Below are 23,820 nucleotides of genomic sequence, written 5' to 3' on the forward strand. Positions count from 1 at the left end.
CCATTTATTTTACCTTCTAGAGCTTTTAAAACAGTATTAGAAATATTACTACGAGGTGTACGTTTTAACTGTTTTACTAAACCTTACATTTTAAAGCTAAACTAATGCTGATTTTTTTTACGATTCACTACCTAAAAGTTCAAATATTTAAACGTATGGATAGTACACTCACAGCTCCAGATCCCGGTTTCTTTCTCTCCATTTTAACCCTGATCTCGTTCCATTAATCCATTAATCAATTAATCTATTTTGAGAAAACAATTCCGTCGTGTTCGTGAGCGTTTAGACTTTATTTTGTATAATACGGACTTGAGCATAAACCACTGTATAACCAAAATGTTGTCTATGATAACGTCAGATCTGCAAAGCAGTTGCCTTATGTGACGTATCCAGCGTGTACAAGTTAAGTAAAAACGTCATTAAAAGCTGCAGCAGGGAAGCTACAGTATTCGTCCCAGGACGGACTTTTTTTATATATATATTTATAATTAGGTTTTAATGAGAAAATCCAGACAAAAAGGCGATGTCCGATTTAAAGTTTAATTTGAATGTCGCCATTCTAACTCAAAGCCTTCACGGTATCAAACCTGTGTGGTCACACGTCCCAAACAGTCTGGCTCTGCCAGTGGAGCCTAGAGACCCCAAAATATAACACACGGTTTGCCTTTTAATAATTTACACCTATAATAATAATAATAATAATAATAATAATAATAATACAAAGTAATAAAAACTTGTTTGAAAAGCGCGGACTGATTAGTCATTTGTACAGAGCAACATAACAAGACAGTGGCCACAGTACATAGAGAAATCTCCAACTGTACTATATTTAAAAACTATATAATTTTTCTGTATATCAAGACCTAGTTTTCAGTGACTACCGCGATGCGCCCTTCCATTTCCTAACTGTGTTATAGAAAGCAGTGGAGCTGCTGAAGAAAATATCCTAAAAATAACTACTTTTTGTAGTGTTCGTAATGTGACGAGGGGTCCGGTTCACCTTCAGACTTAATTTCTTATAGAAGTATATTGTATATACAGTAGGTTTTATAGTCTTATAAAACCTTTTTTTAAAGTGTTTTATAATGCTACTCTTGCACTCTGCTGTCTCCTAGTTCCTTTCAGTTGGGCTTCACCGGTGAAATAAGGATGAAAACACCCTCTCTCTGCCCAGTCTTGCTTTTTGGCGGTTGATGTGTCTGTATGTGTCTTTTCTAGATATGTCTAAAACGACACCTAATATGCAGGAAGAAGCTGTTAAATTGGTAAGCTGGTATCTGTAGCTGGGTAGCTGCAGAAAGGGATTGAAAACGTACAGACATCATTTTGGGTGCGACGGTAGGATGACGTCACAACAGAACGGCCATTTCACGAGGTTCCTAATTCCTCAGTCTCGAGATGTGTTCTGGTTGTTTTCGGTTTGGCTGAAGGTATTTGTACGGTAGCAATGCCGTGCTTTAAATTTCATACTTGGTTATTTAAGATCCCCGATTATATGAATAGGTGTGTTAACCCCTCTATATTCTGGCTAGATTTCACTCAGGAATTCTTAATCTGGCCTACCTAAAGTTTTTCCTTAAAATAATTGGTAAAGAAATTTCTCACTTTTCAACCACTTTTCATCTGTAGCTCCGAGGAACTGCTGGTATAATGATGAACAATACGTGACGGACTTTGGGATCCTTTGGGATGGAAAAGAAGTGTAGAAATGCAATTTTAATCATGGTAAATTATGGTATTGTAGCCATTTATAGTTATACAGGTGTTGTCCTCAATATTCTCAGTCACAGCAGCATGACACATGGAATATTACCCATCCATTGTCTAATCACTTGATCCAATTCAATGCTGTGGAGAAGGGCTCTGCAATTACCAGAGGTCAGTTTCTTTATTTCTGTTGCAGTGTGAGAGCAAAAAAAATTTGCAACAATTATACTGCTTATCTGTTTAGTTGCAAGAGAATTATCCTTTCTTTTGGACAGAATCTGCATTTGGATTTGTGACCAAGATTACATAATACAAATGCCAAAGCTTGGAACGTCTGAAAAAGACTCAGTGGATGAAAGAGGGATCAAATTATCTAACTAAATGTGTGTTCACTGATTGATCTGCAGAGCCACACGGTCAGGCTGGGTGCAATAAGATGTGGATACAGTCCTTCAAATCACATCCCTAGTAAAAAAAGAGAATACAATCCATTTTATCACTCTGCAACTCACAACTGGCAACCCACTGAAGCTCAGCAGGCGTGATCCTGGTCAGTACCTGGTTGTGAGACCTCCTGGCAAAAACTAAGGTTGCTGCTGGAAGAGGTGTTAGTGGGGCCAGCAGGGGGCGCTCACCCTGTGGTCCATGTGGGTCCTAATGCCCCAGTATAGTGACGGGGATACTATATTGTACACAGGCGCCATCCTTTGGATGACACATAAAACCGAGGTCCTGACTCTCTGTGGTCATTAAAAATCCCAAGGCGTTTCTTGAAAAGAGTAGGGGTGTAGGATTTCCCATTGGCCCTTACCAGTCATGGCCTCCTAGTAATCCCCATCTATGAATTGGCTTCATTACTCTGCTCTCCTCCCCACTGACAGCTGATGTGTGGTGATTGTTCTGGTGCACTATGGCTGCCGTCGCATCATCCAGGTGGATGCTGCACATTGGTGGTGGTGGAGGGGAGTCCCCATTACCTTAAAGCGCTTTGAATGGAGTGTCCAGAAAAGCGCTATATAAGTGTAAGTAATTATTATTATTATTATTATTATTATTATTATTATTATTATTATTATTATTATTATTATTCTAATACCCTGAATGTATGAAATGAGCACATGCTTGTTTTTAGCCTAGTCCCGCTGACAATCACATTGCTGGTCTGATCACCTGCAGGATACGAGAACTCAGTTTCTATAATATTTTATTTTTGAAGAACTGGCATCTGATTCATTTCCAGTAGTCTCTTTCATTACTTGACTGTCTGTTGGGAACTGTTAGTCCTGCTTGTGTTTATTCTGCAGTCTGGTGAACAACAGGTTGTGAAATTAAGATCTATTTGATTAATTGTCTTTTATCCACCCTTTATCAGAAGGCTACTTATTCCTGTTTAAGGGTTTAGCTGACCAGGAGTCTATTCCAGAATCCCAGAGGTGTAACTCGGCATTAGTAGTATACTTGTCCTCTTGTAGGGTACATACACAAACACACAGGGCGATATAGACATTCCAGTGAACTGAACAAGCATGTGTTGAAGATGGAAGTTGAAGGGAATCACCCAAAGAAAGATTATGTGAAAGCAGGGAGAACACGCAAACCCCCTACATAAGGTGCACACGTCTGGAATCAAATTAAATGACCCCCAAACACGTTCACCAATTTTATTTCTAAAAAGATAACTTTCTGCATGATGATAAATGATGAATGCACCTTCGTGTTTATTAAAATATTATTCTAAATGATTTTTAAAAATGGTGTTATTTTTATGTAAGAACTGTTTCAATCAAACACAAAAAAAACAATATTTTAGGAAATGTTGGAAAAGGAAAAGATGGTTGAAAAGTATGGAAGCCCGTTTCCGCCAGGGAGTAAAAAAAACACGCTATGGTATCTCACTGTGGTCAAAAAACATTTCTTGATTCTGCTTGAGCCGCTTCATGAATTGTAAGCGACTGTAAGAGCTCTTTCTAAAGTCAGCCCTCCTACAACAATTTATCACGCAGTCTCTTATGTGCACATTTTCCCACAAGTTGATCTCTTAACATGTCAGCTTCCAATACTCCCAAGTCACACGATTTAGCCAGTTCTCTTAGTGAATTCACAAAAGCATCAACAGATTCGTCCTGAGACGAATTCCTGCATTTATGCCGTTCCAAAACCACATTTCTCCACGGTGTAAAGTAAGCGTCTAAGGCAGCTAGTCTGTTCATATGTACCTTTTTCTCCAGCGAGGTTGGCGAAAATCCGCTGCAGGGGCGCCCCGATGCAGTGCAGTAATGCAGCCCGTCTCAGGCATCCGGAGCTTCTGTAGATCCACTGGCTATTTCAAAACATCTGTACGACTTCATCCATGTCTTGTATTCCGTATACAAATCCGGAGCTCCGAGGTTCAGTGGAAGCGGTGGAGAAAGCTGGGCATAAGCAAAACTTCTCGGCGCGGCGGCCGTATCTTCCATGGCGCAAGCTTAACGAACAGTCCGAAAATTCAAAAGTTCGTTTCAACCAGCACGAGAACTAAAATCTGCAGTGTTCTGCTCGCTTTGAGTTCGCCAAGCACTCATCTCTCGTCGCAATAAATGTTGTGTATCTTAATAAAGAGTCGTTCTTATATTATTTTAACTATTTTATTAACTACACAGATCACTCCCTTACACCATATATTCCCGCCTTCTACTCTCCCGTTCCGTTGTCTCGCGATGTCTACTCACTATACTCATCTACCATATTCAGGTATTGTGAAACAAATTTTAACTAAGCTGCTCTTAAGAATTCATCCTATTTCTCCAAAGGGGGAGGAGAAACAAGAACAGATTATGGAAAGTTTATCTTGTTGAGAGCTTAGTGAATTTGCTGTGGGCATTATTGACAATGTGCTGAAGAAACTATTTACAGCCCCAGATACCTCAGAATGTAATCCAACAATGGGAAGCAATATCCAATGTGAGCTGGTTTCTGTCAAACAAGTGGCCAGCCGTATTTACAGAGAACTGCTGCAGAGTGCTGGTTCCAAAGACAACTTACAGCAAGCAGTAGCAGCCAAGAGTGAGGCCCTGGCCAAAAGGATAGTTGATTCTCTTGTGAGAGAACTTATGAAGTTCCAACATTCAGATATCGAGTCTTCAGATGCTCCTCAAGCTGACAATGATATGGAAACCCGGAGCACCGAGCAGCTCATGTGCACCAAAATGGACCAGTTAGAACCTTCACCTGTTATTGGTCGAACAGATGCAGTGAAAGATATCATGGCAAAACTGCTTTTGAAAATTCGCCCTGGATTCCCCAACCCAGAAGATTATTCTGGGGAATTGGAAGAGCTGTCTGAGTCTCAGGTCAGAGACCTGGCACTGAAACTCACCAAAGATGCTCTGAAGGAATTGTCAAAGGTTTCCACTCTAACCATCAGTGAACCAAAGGCTGAAGATCTTCCATTACAGCAAGCCATCAAGAATACTGTTTACTCTGTTTACAGCAAACTGATGGAATCCATTGGCAGCAAGAAAGTATTACAAGTAGGAATTGCCTCACAGAATCCAGAAATGATCAAGGAAATGGCCTGTCGTGTGGCTAAAGAAACTATTGCAAATTATGGTTTACGAAGCGGGTGTTCAATTCCATATTCACAATCTCTCATTTCTCAGAAAACCAGTAAGTCCACACAGGAGAAAATTGTGGACACAAACGTAACTACAGTCAGAAGTAAAAAACTACAATCTTCCATGAAAAAGTCTCCAAAGGACTTTTCTCCAACAGTCCAAAGTGTTTTTGAAAACATTTTCCAGCCAGAAGACACTATGGATAAGTCCTGCTCATCACGTTCCCTAGGAGAAGCTGTTGGTGTGACACCTTGTTCTAATAAGAAAAAAGGTTGCCCTGCTTCTGAGACCCCAGAGAAGCCTGGAGATTATTTGGCTCAAAGAGTCCAGGATCAAGAAGTAGTACAGCAGTGTAAGGCTTCAGGGAAGACAGTTAAGAAGACTAAGAAGAGCTCCTCGATGCCAGACTTTATGAAAACACAACCTCTGGAGTCCTCTTTGCATGATGTGGTTGATGAGGTATGACCAACAGTTCCAAACCTGTAAAAATTTCTCTTATGAAAGTAGGATGGACCTGTTCTGTACCTAATTAACAGACATCTGTGTAGGATGTACTGGAAAATGGAACTCTTATTTTGTAAATATGATGATAGTTATGTTGTGCATTTTCCTTTACAATAAAACTACAAATCCAGATTTGTTTACCCTAATACTGTATAACATCACAGAAATGTCAGTTCATAGCATACGTACTAAACTCACCTGTCTGTGGATTTCAGCTTTATCACTTTCTTATTCAATTAGTACAAGAGCAATCAGGTGAGTTAATGCTACTATAGAGAGACTTGCTCACAGTATTGTCTACCAGTATTTCCAAACTGATGTCTGCATCATACAAAAAATTGAGATGCATTTTTTCTATACATGCAATTGTAAACATTCACATTGATTTCTTATTTTATATTTCATTGTCTGCCTTTATTCTAGTGTTAATGTCAGTGCTAAAAACATATACACACCCCATAATCCTTATCTTCTTTTCCGTAAGAGAAGTGTTACTTGTTTTGATTTACTTTTAAAAATGAAACAAAATTAACTGAACTGTAACTTTTTGGTTTTTTTTTTGTGACAGGAGTTGCCCGGACACTCATCTTGGTATGTGTACAATCCCAGCCTTAATAAGAACAAAAATCTCAGTCCAGCCCAAAGCAAGAGTGGTCTGCGCATTGACATAGCAAAACATTACATGACCCCAATGCAACTGACCAAAACTCTAAGAGCGAAGGGCTTCTCTCGCACAGCAACATCCCCTTTGCAGTTAATAGGCCGGATGAAGATGTGAATGTGAGCCAGAAAGTCAAGAAACATCCTTTGAAAAAGTTTGGCTCCATGATAAAGCATAAGATCATGGGTAATAGGTCAAAAGATGTCAGAACTCAGAATGAAACAAATCCATCTTTGGAAAAGTTAAGAGCCCAGGGAACATCCAGTGGACGTGGGAGCTGTGAAAGCTTTGGACCATTTAAAGTGCCTGATGAGTACAACGAGCCTCAAAAACACAAGGTATGGATTAGTTACCCAAACTTTAATTATTAATTAATTTGGGCATTATTATATTTTTAATATTAGCACTACAGAAATTATTTGAATAGAATGCTCATTTGTACATCAAATAATATTCTAGACATTTCTATTAATTGCAATCAACAAGAATAGCAACTGCTATGGTGGCCAAAGCTGAATATTCTGTATGAATAATGACTACAAATTTATCAAGATCAATACAGTACGTAACAGTTTGAAGAAAGATGTGAAGACGGGGGTTTGAATTTAATCCTTTCTGTAGGGGGTTTAGACTTCTAAGTCACAAGCTGGGGTTTATGGCAGGAAAGGGGGTTAACTGATAAGGATTGCAGATGCAAGCTAGGAACCCCAATGGCCAAATACCATGAACCCCCCTCTTTTCCATCAGACCGAGTGACGTCAGAAACGGAGAAGAAGACACTATATAACCCAAAAGTTTGTAACAGTACGGGGAACAATACTTCGGTTTTGTTGTTTCTTGCGGGAAACAAGACTTCGGCTTTATTGTTCCTTGCATGCAATAAACTCATCTGTTTTACTTCATCTCGGGATCAAGAACCTTATTCCTTCTGTTACAACAAGTTCAAGTATAATAGCTGTGGAAGAAATATTCCTAAATTGTTTTCTTTGTGTGCTCATAGTTCTTCAAAAAATAAGTTTTTAGTTTGGACAGATTCAGTAGGAACAAGCCTCAGAACACTCCAGATGGTGAGTATTTAGTTTGTGACTGTGATTTTATTTTGTGTAGCACATTAGTGACAAGTGTGGTTCAGAATTAGACATTGGATGGAATTTATGTAGAATGGGGGAATTCATCCTAAATTTAGAATCCTTTAAAAAACAAACTGATTTGTATACAAATTGGCCTTAGTGTTCAGCAAACGTCAAGTTGTATTGACTCTGCTACCTCCATAGGAATGGTGAGGCAGAACTCGAAACTCCACTCTGATCAAGTGGTTAACTGTGCACCTCTACTCTTACCTGATCTCTCTTCTTCTAAATAGTCAATATGGTTTTAGAAAAGGTCATTCTTCCTTTACCAACTTGTTAAAATTCTTCAAAGAAGTCACAGCAGTAAACACACAGAACGTACATAAATGATATGATTAGATTTTAAAGATGCTTTTGATAATGTTCTTCCTAAATTAAAGGCAATAGCCATTTAAGGAATTTCATGTATTGAACTGGATAAGGGACTGGTAATAGTACAGATCATGGGTGAATAGTCCAATAGAAGATGACGGGAATAATATATATGAATGTGATTGAAATGATTGAAAAACAGTTGTCTAATAGCCAAATTACCACACACCTTTAATCAAATAGCTTCTTATTAAATAAACCTGACATTAAGATGGCTCTGGGTAGAACCGTATCCAAAGTCTATCTGACCTGCTGCCATGGAATAAAGAAACTTGAACAGTGACATGTCAAACCACTCTGTGTTTCCAGGGATCCCTGTAATTCCAAATTCAGGAAGATGCCAAAAAAAACATATTTGCTGTCGAAGTTGTCGACTGCTTTATCCAGAGCCTTTCTGTAATAATCCATCTGCCATCATCAAACATGTTTCACATGGAGGGGAAACTCCTTGCAATGAAAACTCAAAAAAGAGTTCTAATGATGGGAACCTCATTTGCCTAGCTGATCTACTGTTTCTGAAATAAAAATAATTGCATTCATGTTTTTTTTATAATGTTGTGTTATATAAATAGGTGAGAACACTACCACATCCATGACCAGACACTTTTCAACTAAATCAGAAAATGGTTGGTTAATTTTAATGTTGTCTTTAAATATCTTATTGGTGTACTACACCATTAAAAAAATAAAAGAGTTTTAGCCTTCATAATTCTATTCATAGTTATAGCAAGACCTGATTTACTGTAAATATTCAAAATCCTCAAAGCTACTGACCTACAGTAGTGCACTTCATAAGATTTAGTAGTGCAGCATGAACTAGGGGAAACTATTTGGATTTAAAAAAAATATATAAAAGGTTTAAATAATCTACCAAACAGGGAAATGGATATTTTTATTCAAAGGGTTTGGGGCCTGGAAGAAACATACCAACTGCGATGTGGACGCCGATATCCTGACGTCCTTGAGGAAAGGGTTAGACTAGATACATGAATGAATTGGCTACTGAAAAACCAGGCAAGCCAGATGAACTATCAACGTTCTACTGTGCACCAACAAGTGCACCTAATGAACTTTCGTGTGATTGGAAAGTTGCAATGCCTCACTGCACAAGCTGTATTCCTGGTCAGAGGGCTTAAAACAAATTGCCAACTTTTTGTGAAAGTACATAAGCTATAACTATAGTATTCTCATTCCAGAAAGTGTTGCGTTTCTTTTTTCCATCTGTACTGTGTGTATATATATATACTGTATGGACCAGGAACTTATCTAGTCTCTTTTTGGTTTCCATTCGGACCGCTTAGGGGAGCGAACGGTAAACGGACCGCGGTGAGGAACACGTCCCGAAACGGTTAGCCAGCATCTTGATACTGTCTGCAGGAGAGAGTAATTTTAATAGGCTGGGCAAACGATTTTTAATTTTTTTAAAAAAGAAATAAAAAATGAGATATAATGATGTGTTCCTGCTCAACTTAGACATTGCACGACTTTAAAACCTATAAAAATGGGTTTCGAGAGTTAAAAAACACTTTTTATGCGCGAAAAATGGGTGATTTTTCTTCCTCGTGATCAGCTCAGAATCTCTGTGTACGCTGTAAGGTTTTTACTTCTTAATTAAACGTTTAAAATTCACGAATTTCATAAAGACAACACACGTTTCGAAGAGAAAAAATCCCATTCTATTCTCTTCCTGTTGTGTGAAACTCATCAGCAGGTCTTTTTTTCCCAATCAGAGGCTCTGAAAATAGCGTACCGCCCACTGCGCTCCGTCAGAGAGGGGCGCGGCACCGAGAGAGGGAGGAGGCGCGGAGCTCAGCAGCACAGAACGAACGTTCTACTGCCTGGAGCGCTTATGGCAGCGATCGCGTCTGCATTTATAACTTAGTTTTTAAAATTAATCAAGCAATATGAAGCATCTCTTTTTACTTTTAAGTAACTTAATTATCAAGCACAGCTTTCTCACCACCTAGACTACTTTTTGATACCATCCTTAGACAAAGCAGAAACTTCTTGTTCTGTCTAATGACATTACAATTGGAAAGATTACAGAATTTAATCGTCTTTAATTTTGTTACGTTATACATTTTAGAAACGTTTCATCCATACAAACACCACAAAACTATTCTCGATTGTATTTCTGAATGGTATGTTACACTTAGTTCGCTGTTTTAATTACACCTAATTAAGAAAGTTAGGTGTTAGCATAAACTATTAGCAATCAATATTAAATTTAGCACTGTAATAAGTTGTTGCACTTTCCCCCGCATCTTGTAAAAATATATTTTCATTGTTCAAATATACATTAAATCTGACTATCATATAATAAGTTAAATACAAAACTAAAGAAGAAATAGGGTTAAATATAATTCAAAATATTTTGCTAACAATGTTAACTGTTTATAAATAATAAATTGTATTAACTAAAGAGTAGGATGGCACAGTTGTTAGTATGCTTTTTGTTTTGTTTCTTTTTCATAAATACAACAGTAGTACCTGATCTCTCAGCGCCTTTCAAAATTAAATTATGCATGCAAACCTGTGAACTAGAAAGATAACTAAGATATCCATCCATTTATAATGGTGGCAAAGTGGTTAGCATTGCTATCTTGGAGCACTGGGGTCCTAGATTCAATTCCTGCCATCCTGTGTGTGTGTGATGTTTGCATGTTCTCTCTGGGTTACATGGTTTTTCTCCATATGTGTGATATGACTCCCTCTCGCACTCCAAAACATACTGGTAAGTTAATTGGTTTATGGGAAAACTGGCCCTGGTGTGTGTGTGTTTGTGTCTGTCTGTCCTGTGATGGACTGGCGCTATGTCCAGGGTGTATTCTGCCTTGTGTCCGTTGCTTACTGGGATAGGCTCCAAATCCTCTGTACTGGATAAAGAGATTAGAAATAGATGGAACTATACACAGTGTTAGAAACCCACTATGAAATGGCAGCATCTCACTGAGAATAAAATATTTTATAGTGCTGGCCTTTTCACCTCTCTTGCACATCAGTATCCATACCTAGTTATTTAAACAAATTACCTCTAATTATAAACATCTTAATATGCTGGCTATGTGGATCCGCATCAGCTACAGTATGTTTGCCCATTCCTTCAATTCATGTGCATCCAACACACAGTTCAACACTAGTAACTGCACAAAATCTAAAATACAATCCTCATTTCAGTATCTATGTAAACATACAGTCTGTTAACTTCATCATCTTCATCAAAAGTATGCCTAACCCCATTAGGAAGTGTTCTTGTTATCAGTGTATTCCTTAGCTTTCCCAAAATTATCTTCTTCTTACCAACATCTCTAGTCTTTTATCCTGCAATAACTCAGCCAACACTTAAATCCCCAAAAGCTGCTTGTGTTAATTTCTTTAAATCACAAATATCATGTGTAAATACTGGCCATTTAATACTCTGCATTGTGGGATAATAGTTTATTTTAAAGGGAACTAGAGAAACTAAGAACTAGAGAAATTAAGAAAGGCTTTTTTTCCTAGAATTAATAAATGCACATCCTGTTCACTGGGGAAATTAAATCCACATTGAGCAATCTTCAATATGTTCAGAATATGACAGCGAGAATCCTATCAGGGATGCATTACACCTGTTTTCAAGTCCTTGCACTGGTTACCTATCAGGTTTCGAGTCAACTTCAAATTCCTCATCCTCATTCTGTAACTACAGTATATGGCTTATTATCTGTCTACTCCCCCACCTTTGTCCGTCTGACTCTGGTCTTCTAGCTGTCCTCAAGAACATCTACATTCTGTGGGTGACAGGGTCTTCTCTAGCTGCACCCCAGAGCTCTCAATTTGTATTCCCAGTGATATCAGTCACGTACCCTGAGTGCATTTAAATCTAACCTCAGAACCTTTCTTTTCAGAAGACTTAGTGTCTGTATCTGCTTCATTTTCTAATTTTGGTAGCACCTCTAACTGCTTGTCTTTCTTATATGTATTTACTTTGTAATCTGTGGTCCTTTTATCCGTTTTTACATCTACTGTATTGCTTTGAGATGCCACCTTTAATGGTAATATATAAAATAAAGTTTTTTATTATTGTTATAGGGAAACATGATCAGATTTTCCCTGGTTCAGAAAAAAAGATCTAAAGTATACTAGTTTGTCACTCTTCTCATTCCCTTTGCTAAATGACTTTTCATACTAATCTGATCAATCTAACTGCCAGTTTTCTGTGCTTTCTCTATCCTGCTAGATTTGCAATTATTCTGAAAATTTTCATCTTGAAATAACTCATTTCTAAATACCCTTTTCACTGTTAACATCTTATAGCAACTCTGCGACAAAATATACACTTAGCTCAACCTGACAGTTCATCCTGCTACCAACATTAAATAAAACAAATCTTAAGATTTCTATATTTATGTCTTTATTTAGTGGTTTCATTAGTGACAAAGGCTAAACTTTCTTGGAAAAATGTATTTTATGTGTTGCGGAAAAAACTGACTTGCTTTAACAAAATATGTTTACAAGTCCTTTCACCTGGCAGTTTACCTAAATGCCCAACTATCTGAGAAGCCCTCCATGAAACCATAGTTGCTATTAATTCATTTAGGGCTCACTGACAGAATTGCTGTTTTTTATGCATGCTAATTTCTGATTCCTCACTCATTTTCATGTTTATAGATAAGACTATTGATCGCGAAGGGAAATTGATGTACATGTTTACATGTTCTTTTGTAACATACACCTTTTTGTGATTTTTTTGTATATCTAAGCAAGTGTTCCTGCATCCCTCTTCTGCACTATAGGCATGGCTTTTATTCTGTTTGCTCCATTTCTAAAACTTTTTGCTCATGTGCATTTTTGTATTTTTTTACACCTCTAGCACTTTAACGTCCTGAATTTTCATTTGCCTTAATTTGTAGAATGAATTTGAGTTTTAGCCTTAAAAATCTTAAGTTTTCACTATCTTTTGTTTCTTGTCCTACAACTGTTATTATTGATCACCATGACTTCATTCAGCCTTTCCTGAACGTCTATGACAGGCAGAGAGAGTGCTGTTTCTGGTGCGATCTTTTGCAGCTGACATTTCACTGTTTTAAACGAACAAGAAATTAGATTGCTCATAAATCACTTATTCTATATAAATACAGCGTAATTGCCCTCCGAAAATCCTCTTTTTCTTGTTCGTTTTAGAGACCTTGATCGAAACTGATTTTAGATGTCAGAAAGGATTTATTTTCTCTGTATTTCCTACATTGCTTTGTCGAGATTTTAACTTTATATTTAGGCTCAAATTTCAACTATAAATCGTACACTAATTAAAAGCAGTAAATACTGATGTTTTGCTCCCTCTTACCACAAAAATATATATGTTTTGTAGCTGGGATGAACTTTATTTCGTACGCGTAGCTACTGCGATTTGGACACGAAGCGGTTAAAGATGGCGGCAAATCAGGCACCCAGAGAGGGGGGGGGGGCGTCTTCTCGCCTCCATAACTAAAATGCCAAATAGGAGTGGCTTAAGCGACATACGCAGTCGTGTAACTGACAGTTTGAGGTAGCCTATCGTGTAAATTTCGCTTTGTTGCTGATTGGTTAAGCTTTCGAAACTCTGCCCCAAAATCATGTGACTGATTTTTCGCCCTGTTTCGTTGGTTAAACGCAATGATCACAAGCATCACCATGGTTACTGGGATGTGTAGTTTTTAATTCCGTTTGAATTATAACTGTACGTACTGTCTTCATATTTGGCCAGGGCTTTAAAGAGAAGGCGCGCCAAAAAATTTCGGTGCCGTTGTCTCGGCTTTAAAGGTACCCCCGTGCTGGAAGAATTTGACCTCGGAACGTTTTCCCAGCATAATTTTAATATAATTTGTCTCCCTGGAGATCGATTTAGATTATTAGAGAAATTCAAACTACGATCATAACATTTATATTTATAGACATACTCCAATATGGCGTCTCGCTCTCCATCGTCTTCCCCCGACTCTGCTACAGGTTCAGGTACCGACCCGGCTCGGCCAGACACATTCTATCTGGTTTGACTTTTCAGGTCAAAGTTGGAACATGTAACAGCAAAACCAGGGTCCATTGACTTTGAAGGACAAAGGAAATGGTAAGTTAGAATGAATTACAGTTAAACGGGTTAAATTGGAAACTGTCTTCTTAGATAATTGTAGAACTACATTGTGATTATAAGCATAATCCATCTACAGTACCTCCTTGTAGTAGGGCTACATTGGACCTGTGACTTTATTTCTCCTGGTATTCTCCAAATATTTTGTATTACTGACAAACCTACTGGCCACATATACTGAGTTTTATACATTATTTATATGCAAAATTTAGAAATAAGCAGTAGGCATAAATGAACAGGGTAATAAAATATATCTATATATATCATATCAGGTACATTTAAAAAATAAATTGAATCATTTTCCACACAGTGAGCATATTGCCACTGTGAATTTAAAATAGGAATACAGTTAAATACAGTTAAATTCCAGTGGATTTGCTGTTTGAAACAGCCATTGTTATCCTGTGTTCACATGATGACTAGCTAATCATATTCTTAAAGTTTGCTTCTTCTCATTGATACCTTTTCAGTTGTTGAATATGTATTCTTTTCAGTAAGCGATAGCTAAAGTATTGTGCACAAAGTCGTTTTAAGTTACACGAGGCAAGAGACAAATCTTTGCGAGTCCACAAAACCCACACTAAATATAGGTTTCAGTGTTGTCCAGAAAAAAGAAAGGTAAATGTGCGAACTTTTACAGTGATTGTAAGAAACCCAACAGACCAGGGACTGTAAGTAGGGTTTCAGTTGTTAAAGGCTAAATAACATCCTAGGCAAGTAAGATCTGTCAGTCAACTTATGGGATAGACTATGACTAAATTACATACCCGAGAAGCTGAGTTCTAGTATTGACAGTCTCCTTGCCGAACTGTATTAAAAATAGAAAACAAAACATTTGCCCTACTGAAAAGTGGTTACGAGTTTCTACCAGCTGGGCTCTGCAAGGCTGCTGATGGGTTACACATTGTGCTGTGATGTTGCAGGCAGGCCTGGAAGCAGCTTGGGGACATGAGCAAAGAACAGGCCATGCAGGAGTATGTAGCGTGTGTGCATTCGCTGGACCCAGAAGGTAGGGACTTCCTTCTGACTCAATTTCACTTAAACCTGCTATTTGTTTGGCGTCAGCTTTTGGGCGCCAGGATGATGTCATGCATTGACAGGGTGAACTGTCTCTGGGACAAGCTGTCAGATTTGTTCTAGGGATAAACCTGTTCCTGGGATTCCTACAGTACAAGAGACACTTTCAGATGATTCATCAGTAAACTACTAGCTACTAGCAACCTAATGAATACAGTCACTTGAGCAACCCACTTGTGTCTGTAACCTCTCTTGCGTTTTTCTGTTCTTGGTAGTTTGTATACTGAAGTAATTCTGGCAGTAATTTGTAACATTAACCTCTCTCAACACAGCAACAATGATAGTGACCGTCATCTTACCTAAACAAAACATGAATATTAATGATCAGAAACTAAGCCCCACTTTTAAAATCACAAATATGCTCCTTAAAAAAATCACAGAATCGGGTTCCAGATAGCTGCATGTTTTGCTTACTCAAAGAGCAAAAGGTCTGTTTTCTACCAAATGTTACCAAAAACATCCCTGCCCACTTGCAGCTGACAGGACTTGGCTGTTTCCCCATATATACTGTATGCCATATATATCCAGTGAGTATAATATGAAGAGGGGTGGATCAGGGATTTAGTGTTCACTGTTGTCCCTTTTGTGCTACATTTAAGAAAATAAAATATGTTTTCAATATGCATTGTCTTACCTTTATGACTACCGAGAATAAGTACTCTGGAACACAATCATTCTTTTCAGAACAGGTGGATAAGGTTAAATAATAGTCATAAAGGTAAATAAAAACAATCACCACATCTTCATATACAGTACAGTTACTACATTTTTGATCAACTTGAAGCATTGGATTATACAGTATGACTGTTTACTCTGTGGAGCTGTCCACTTCGACTGGCTTTGTAATAGGCCTGTACAGTTTAAAAGAGAGAGTTTATGTTCACATTTTTATAAAGAATAAGGTTACAGTGCCGTGCTGGTGTTTCGATCCGGTAAGAATATCTTAAGTCTAATAAACCTTCCAGCATTCCTTAATGATTTACTGATTTTTAAGTCAAAGGCCATACACCTAGCTGAAGTTAAAAAATATCTGAGGAACTTAAACCATTATCAAGCTGGCACTTGCAAAAGTAGGCATGTCTCTAATGTCGGGTAGGATTGAATTTCCCCTTGAAGTCTTGATTTACTGACCTGCTCAATGCCTGTGACCTCACAGTGATGTCACTCACAGTCGTGTTCTTCTCCAGTGGGTGATCTCTCTTTATAAGCTCAAAGCATGTCAAGCGGGGAAAGACTCTCTCTCATGAGTATGTCAGAGGAGTGTGTGCACATTTCCTCATCCTGTTTCAATTGTTTTATTTTAACCTTTGCTAATCCGATAGGTAAATATTAACCCACATATAAGCTGTGCCCGGGAATGTAGACAGTGGAAACTGAAAAATGAACTTCACATGGCACAATTTACCATTCTTACCATTTAAAAAAAAGCTCTTACTTTTTAAATAAATAAAGGAAAATGTAAAGGTGCTTTTTTTCTGCACAAAACTGTCTTTCATAATGTAATATTATGCTGTGGATTAAAAACAAACGATTCTTTAAAAATTCCCAAGTATATGTTGTTATAATTAGATGCCATTGTATGCTATATTCATTTATAGTAGTGCAGGTGGGTAGCTGCGTCAGCATGCGTAGTCTGTAAAGGAACAATAGGTTTATTCCATGCTGAAGAGAGAAGAGAGAAAAAACAGGTTCCCAAAACGTCATATTAGTTTAAAGCCATATCTTTAATTTGTAAAAAGCAGTTTTTGAGCAAAAAAAAAATGTATTTCTAATATCACACTTAAAGAGGGAGTAGAAACTCCATTGAAACAGATGCCAACAGCCACAATTTAACGGCAGCTGATTGTCAGAGCCACCTGAGAAGTGACAGAGAAAAGCCTAATTTCGCAGGGAAATGGTTGTTCTCTTTGAAAGATTCAATTGAATATATGGAATTAATATTCTATTTGAATGTATCTCATGAATGCTGTTAAATGATAGTACCTATACAGTACTAACTACATGCTTCTAGACTAACATTGAGCAAATTAAATTCTAGAGGCTAAATACTGTATGCAGTACAGTGGGAAATATTGAATTGTTTTGGGAAATAAAAGAAAAATTATATTTACAGTGACTACTGGTCAGGGGATAAAGTGAGTTCCTGAAGTGATTATCTAGAAATAATTAATTTATATACCATAAATATACAGTGTTGGCAAAGCAGGACAGTTTAGTCCAAAAGCCTACTGTTCCCCCTAGTGGAAATATGTTTGCACCGCTTTCCTTGCGCTACAAGAATATTTGCCAGTATCAAATAATCATAATGTATCTCTTCCAGGCTAAAATAAGCAACAGTAAACACTGGTATTTAACTGGAATATAGTAGCATAAAAAAAGTGGCACAGTGGTGCTGTCTCAGAGCACTGGGGCCATGAGTTCATCCTCAGACGTGGGGCTTGTATGTTCTACATGTGTTTGCTTGGGTTGTCTTCAGGTATTTGGCTTTTGTGAAAATTGTCCCTGGTGTGAGTGTGCGCTGTGATGGACTGGGGTCCAGTTCAGGGTAAATCATGACTCTGGCTCCCCTGCAACCCTGTATTGGGTAATGCAGTTAGAAAATGGATGGATTAAAACCTTCAGAGAATTCTTTCCTTTTAACACTAATTTTACTACTGGAAACCACTGTAATTTTGAATCATATCCATTCACCTATCAACTATTTTACCACAATATTACAGTACATTTTACCTTTTGTATATCCTTCTGTAACAGTGCTGCTGTGCATTCCATTGCAAAAAACACTACATCCATTCTGTTACCAGAAAGTCTCATTAAAACACTAAAGAAAACATACTCATTAAGTGCAATTTGAGACTTTACATCTCATTTAATATGGAGACTGTAGACTGACACTGACTCAATACATCCAGTGAAAGTGGTTCAAGCTTTTACAGATAACCTGTAAAATCTCACTGTCAGTCTCTGAGTCTGCAGATTGACCAAGACGCACAGTCTTTGGGGTGGGAATTCTTTCTTCTTGGCTTATTTGCTGACAAGGGAGAGTTGACACATTCAAAAACACCATCCACAATTCAGAGGCAAGGTGATTAGATCTGCAGCAGGTGATTAGGAGACTCTTCTCCATCTCCTCTTTTCATCGTACAGGGAGATGGCTGGGAGCAGCACTCTGATAATGGACACTCCCACCCACGCCACTATATTCTCCGCCATGTCATTCACTTCTTCTATTGTTATCTGTTTTAAAGCAACAGCATAAATGTAGGTTAACCACGGAGGACTAACATTGTCTTTTATTGCTTTTAACAGGGTGTCAGCTGAGCATTAGACAGGATTCATCCATTCTCCCAGCAAACAGCGATAGGCTGATTTCTTTTTAAGGTCTTATTTTTCCCCGACTTCTCCTTGGAATACGTCATATTCTATTCTCATTTTTTCTACAGCCTACAGCCTATTCTGGACTATTCTTTTGTTTGCTTTCCCTTCTTACCTCTCTCCCTCCTATTCCTTCTCTTCCCAAAACCAAAGCATCGTGCATTTTAATACACTGTATTACAATTAAAACAAAAGATGAAAGGTTCTTATAAAATAGCTACAAATTTTTTCTTTCTGGTACTAAATCTGTGTTTTGAAAATCATACTGCTTGGGGCACATTGCATTCTCTTCTTCTGAAGAGATACCAAGGGTTTTGAGTCCCAGCTGGGTTTCTTCACAAGTCTTTTTCATAGGAACCCAATTCCAACAAATTACATACAGTAATTTCTAATTTTCTCGGACAATGCAATAGATGCTATTAATGGAATACAAGTACATTTTAAAAGACAACCTTAGATAATGTGACAATCAGTGCACTTCTTTTCAGTCCTTCAGATATCCCTTGTGGTGTCTCCGGGGGAAAGTTTATGCAAATGAGAGAAGTACTCACACCACACTTTTCTTTCCTGAGTTTCGTGGCGTTTCTTCCTCCAATTATCTTCCAAATCCAGTCCGTAATCCGCTCTCTTAATCCGAGTTCCAAAAGTCTGTAATAAAGCCAATCCGCGATGTATCCTTATCCAATATCTGCAATCCAAAAACCATAAACCTTTTCTCATTTCAGTAGTCCATTATTCCTTAGTCCAATCTTTAACATAAACCTCTTTCTTCTCTCTTCCTCCAAACCGCATTCACCTTATCGACTTCCACCCTGTTCACTGCCTCCGGGGCACTTATATTTCGGTTCCTGATGCGGCTCAGCTGTGTCTCATTGTTTCTCAGGGTAGACCCTTTCCATATACGGGTCAGCTGATTCTTTTTGGCAGCCATTTTGCTCGGGTCCATATCTAGTATTTTAACTAGGTCATTCTGAAAATACCTGTTATGAATGACCCTTCCCCTGGTCATCTTACACCCTTTACTTGGCTGGCCTGTAATGTGGGTGTTATATTCTATGATTTTCTTCTTGTTTTATTTATTACCTTGTCCAGTAGGTGGCAGAATTAGTACAGTAAGGGACTAGGCTTAAGGAGCAATATTTTTTAATCAAGCTGACATCTTCCTCTAAAATATGTTTTTTATTCGGTAGTGGTATGAAAAACACAACCTGAAAATATAGTAATGAAAATGAAAAGTCAAGCTTGTGCAACCAGGTGATGTGCAGCTGGGCACGGGAATCGGGAACAGCGCCTCGTGCGGGCTGGTAGACCCTCGCTTCCAGCCTGCTGTCCGCCTGACTTTCTCTCCCATGGTTCTTTCTAATTTGTTAGGTAAGATCTGAAGTAATAAGGCTTTTTTAAAAGGTCTGTAAATTTATGTTTACTGATGTCATAGTTTCGGTTTAAGGTTTACTCGTTTATATTTGTTTTAAGAGTATCAAAAGTGTATTCGGGCTCTGCGGGTTATCAGAGACGAAATTGAACTTCGTTAGCTAACTGTGTTAAGTCGCTAGATGAAAACTGTCTGTGTGTTGTGAGTTAATTTCTTAGTGAGTTGAGTTGTTATGTTGTGTCGCGTTTAAATGGTGTTATAGTAAACAGGGGAAAACAACATGTACGAGGGTAGGAGTCAGACTCTTGCTACCAGCCTGCTGTAAACCTGACTTGTACGTATTTCTGGAAACGCTCCCTTATTTTCTTCTATTTTTTAGAAAATAAACTTTAAAAAAGGGAGCCGTGTATGAGTTCCTCTTGCGCACGCCGGTGAGTGCACAAGATCAACGGTAAAGCTGCCAGAACTGAGAGGGACCCGCTAGAGGTCACCACAGCCAGGCAGAATAGGGACTGTGACGTAAACTTGAGTAGTGCGTTATGGGAGTTGTAGTTCATAAAGCCAACGCTATGTCCGTGAGCAACTGTAGCCAGTTCTAAAACCCGGCTCCCCTTAAGTAAGGATTACACTTGCATTCTAGGCTTTTTCTAAACAAAATCAATATTTTAGGAAGTGTTGGAAAATGTTGGAAAAGGAAAAGATGGTTGAAAAGTATGGAAGCCCGTTCCCGCCAGGGAGTAAAAAAAACGCGCTATGGTATCTCAGAATTGCGACTTAGCAACTCAGAATTGCGACTTTATATCTCACATTTGCGACAGCGGCGAGGGCACAAGCCCTAGAACCCGAATCTGTTACAATAACAAAAGGACAGACAATGAAATATGGGCTATTTCGAAGTCGCAAATGTGAGATACTAAGCCGCAATTCTGAGATACCATAGCGTGTTTTTTTTACTCCCTGGCGGAAACGGGCTTCCATACTTTTCAACCATCTTTTCCTTTTCCAACATTTCCTAAAATATTGATTTTTTGTTAGTGTTTGATTGAAACAGTTCTTACATAAAAATAACACCATTTTTAAAAATAATTTAGAATAATATTTTAATAAACACAAAGGTGCATTCATCATTTATCATCATGCAGAAAGTTATCTTTTTAGAAATAAAATTGGTGAACGTGTTTGGGGGTCATTTAATTTGATTCCAGACGTGTGCACCTTATGTAGGGGGTTTGCGTGTTCTCCCTGCTTTCACATAATCTTTCTTTGGGTGATTCCCTTCAACTTCCATCTTCAACACATGCTTGTTCAGTTCACTGGAATGTCTATATCGCCCTGTGTGTTTGTGTATGTACCCTACAAGAGGACAAGTATACTACTAATGCCGAGTTACACCTCTGGGATTCTGGAATAGACTCCTGGTCAGCTAAACCCTTAAACAGGAATAAGTAGCCTTCTGATAAAGGGTGGATAAAAGACAATTAATCAAATAGATCTTAATTTCACAACCTGTTGTTCACCAGACTGCAGAATAAACACAGGACTAAGGACTAAGTAACACAGGACTAAGTTCCCAACAGACAGTCAAGTAATGAAAGAGACTACTGGAAATGAATCAGATGCCAGTTCTTCAAAGATAAAATATTATAGAAACGGAGTTCTTGTATCCTGCAGGTGATCAGACCAGCAATGTGATTGTCAGCAGGACTAGGCTAAAAACAAGCATGTGCTCATTTCATACATTCAGGGTATTAAAATAATATTATTATTATTATTATTATTATTATTATTATTATTATTATTATTAATTAATTAATTACACTTATATAGCGCTTTTCTGGACACTCCATTCAAAGCGCTTTAAGGTAATGGGGACTCCCCTCCACCACCACCAATGTGCAGCATCCACCTGGATGATGCGACGGCAGCCATAGTGCACCAGAACAATCACCACACATCAGCTGTCAGTGGGGAGGAGAGCAGAGTAATGAAGCCAATTCATAGATGGGGATTATTAGGAGGCCATGACTGGTAAGGGCCAATGGGGAATTTGGCCAGGATGCCGGGGTTACACCCCTACTCTTTTCGCCCTGGGATTTTTAATGACCACAGACTGTCAGGACCTCGGTTTTACGTCTCATCCGAAGGACGGTGCCTGTTTACAGTATAGTGTCCCCGTCACTATACTGGGGCATTAGGATCCACATGGACCACAGGGTGAGCACCCCCTGCTGGTCCCACTAACACCTCTTCCAGCAGCAACCTTAGTTTTCCCCAGGAGGTCTCCCATCCAGGTACTGACCAGGCTCTGCCAGTTGTGAGTTGCAGAGTGATATGGCTGCTGGCATTTGCTCTACGGAAATACCACATTCACAAATTCCTCTGCTGCTGTCTGACATTTTGACCTTGCCTTGTGGATTAAGCTTTCTTTTCTGTTGTTGTTTATGAAGGCACCAGGCAGGAGCTCCGAAAACAGAGGAGATATGCAGTGGTGAAATACAGCGTATGAAAGGTCTGCAGTACAGCAGACAGGCTGAGGTATGAGAATACAGTTTGATTTATTTTGACCCAGGGCTGCTCCTGGTCATCACCTGGATGGGAGATCTTTAATAGCTGGTTTCCTTCTGCATCTTAAACTGATTAGAGACATTTATATCCACTCTGGCAAGTGACTCTGTGACACCTCTGTAAATACAGCATGATTGGGGAGCAAGCAAAAGATAACAGGATCTCTAGCATAACTGTTTTAAAAGATGTTGTCTTTCTGACAAATAATTAAGCATTTATGTTGCATAATGCGAATTAAAAAAATTCTCTCACCTTATACTGTATACGCCTCTTCCAGCCGAACAGATTTCTGCAGAGTGGATACCCTTAGTGAATCATGTTACTGTATCGTCACACTTGGACTTCAGACACTTTTCATATGCTTTTATGAATCTTACAATTGTCATGGAAATATTAATTTTCAAGGAAGCCACAAGAGAGAGTTCTCACCTGAGTAAGGTCTTTATTTCAAAAATTGCAATATTGGGAGCCCTGTTGCCACTCTGCAAAGTGCATCAGAGACTCAATTTGTTACAAGCAGTACAGGGTTTTAATAAGATGTTGCGCTGTAAGAGAAAGCTCAGCACTTTGTCCCTTCTAACACTTCCCCTTTCCCTAAGGCAAAACAGATTACATCATAAAACGAAAGAAGAAGCACCACTAGATTTGTTTTTCAAAGTTTATCAGTTACTTTCAGCTAATCTAATGACCCAGACAGCATATATTGTTTTGGTACACTGTCTTCTAAAGTAACCTAAACAAGGCGTACTTTGTTGATGCACTGTTTTCTAAAATTCTGCCCGTACGTCAGCGGTTACATCCTTGAAATGTACTTTCTAAAAGCACCAATATATATTTTTTGCAAAGCTCTCTACATTTTAAGAATCAATTTACTTATTAGATTTCCATTTCACATTCCACTCTATAGCTTAACTCACTTTTAAAACACATAGTTTATTCACCCCTTTCATTGATTTATCAGCTTTCAAATCATCAGCATTATCAATATATAGTATTTAGCCTCATCGGTTTTCTACATCAGCTTAATCATGTTTCTTGTTTTTTTTTTCACATTCTCACTGTACATTGCTGTATGGTATGTTATTTTCCCAGTTATTTTTACTTTTGGCTTCCCAGACCACATTCAGCTGCTGAATGCTCCTACTGTAATATGCTGAAAAATGCCCAAAGGCCTCAATTGCTAGATTGTAAAAAGGGGAGAGATTCAGCTCCACATGATCTAACAGAATCCTAAATATTTAATGTACCACCTATAAGCAGGTGACATATATAAATATAAATGTCTAGTAGCGTAGCTGTTTTGTGCTTAACACAATCTAGCTTTCTGCTGTTTGTCATCTGCTTTCCCTTTTCACTGA

The 23,820-nt window shown here is 38.3% G+C and overlaps 1 protein-coding gene and 3 long non-coding RNA genes across 5 annotated transcripts in view; 3 read left to right on the forward strand and 1 right to left on the reverse strand.

Moving 5' to 3' along the window:
• The first annotated feature begins 2,180 nt into the window (after window positions 1–2,180).
• LOC148652229 (uncharacterized) lies at window positions 2,181–4,320 on the forward strand. Its single transcript, XR_015925054.1, has 2 exons — window positions 2,181–2,729; window positions 3,936–4,320. It is a non-coding gene; the product is annotated as an uncharacterized LOC148652229 (long non-coding RNA).
• A 2,342-nt stretch (window positions 4,321–6,662) lies between these two features.
• Window positions 6,663–8,295, forward strand: LOC148652230 (uncharacterized). Its single transcript, XR_015925052.1, has 3 exons — window positions 6,663–6,803; window positions 7,466–7,532; window positions 8,277–8,295. It is a non-coding gene; the product is annotated as an uncharacterized LOC148652230 (long non-coding RNA).
• A 5,484-nt stretch (window positions 8,296–13,779) lies between these two features.
• LOC148652231 (acyl-CoA-binding domain-containing protein 6-like) overlaps window positions 13,780–23,820 on the forward strand; it is a 56,926-nt gene continuing 46,885 nt past the window's right edge. The window contains exons 1-2 of one of the 2 annotated variants that reach the window (XR_015925026.1): window positions 13,780–14,052; window positions 14,997–15,082. The gene's annotated coding sequence lies outside the window, so the exon portion shown is untranslated. The remainder of the gene's footprint in view (window positions 14,053–14,996; window positions 15,083–23,820) is intronic. The other variant, XR_015925025.1, reaches the window with a different exon arrangement.
• On the reverse strand, window positions 17,995–23,809 carry LOC148652232 (uncharacterized). Its single transcript, XR_015925036.1, has 4 exons — window positions 22,715–23,809; window positions 21,715–21,855; window positions 19,077–19,213; window positions 17,995–18,387 (listed from the first exon to the last, which is right to left on the reverse strand). It is a non-coding gene; the product is annotated as an uncharacterized LOC148652232 (long non-coding RNA).

Source organism: Lepisosteus platostomus, chromosome 11, assembly GCF_059453375.1.
Source record: "Lepisosteus platostomus isolate fLepPlt1 chromosome 11, fLepPlt1.hap1, whole genome shotgun sequence".
Classification (NCBI taxonomy): domain Eukaryota; kingdom Metazoa; phylum Chordata; class Actinopteri; order Semionotiformes; family Lepisosteidae; genus Lepisosteus; species Lepisosteus platostomus.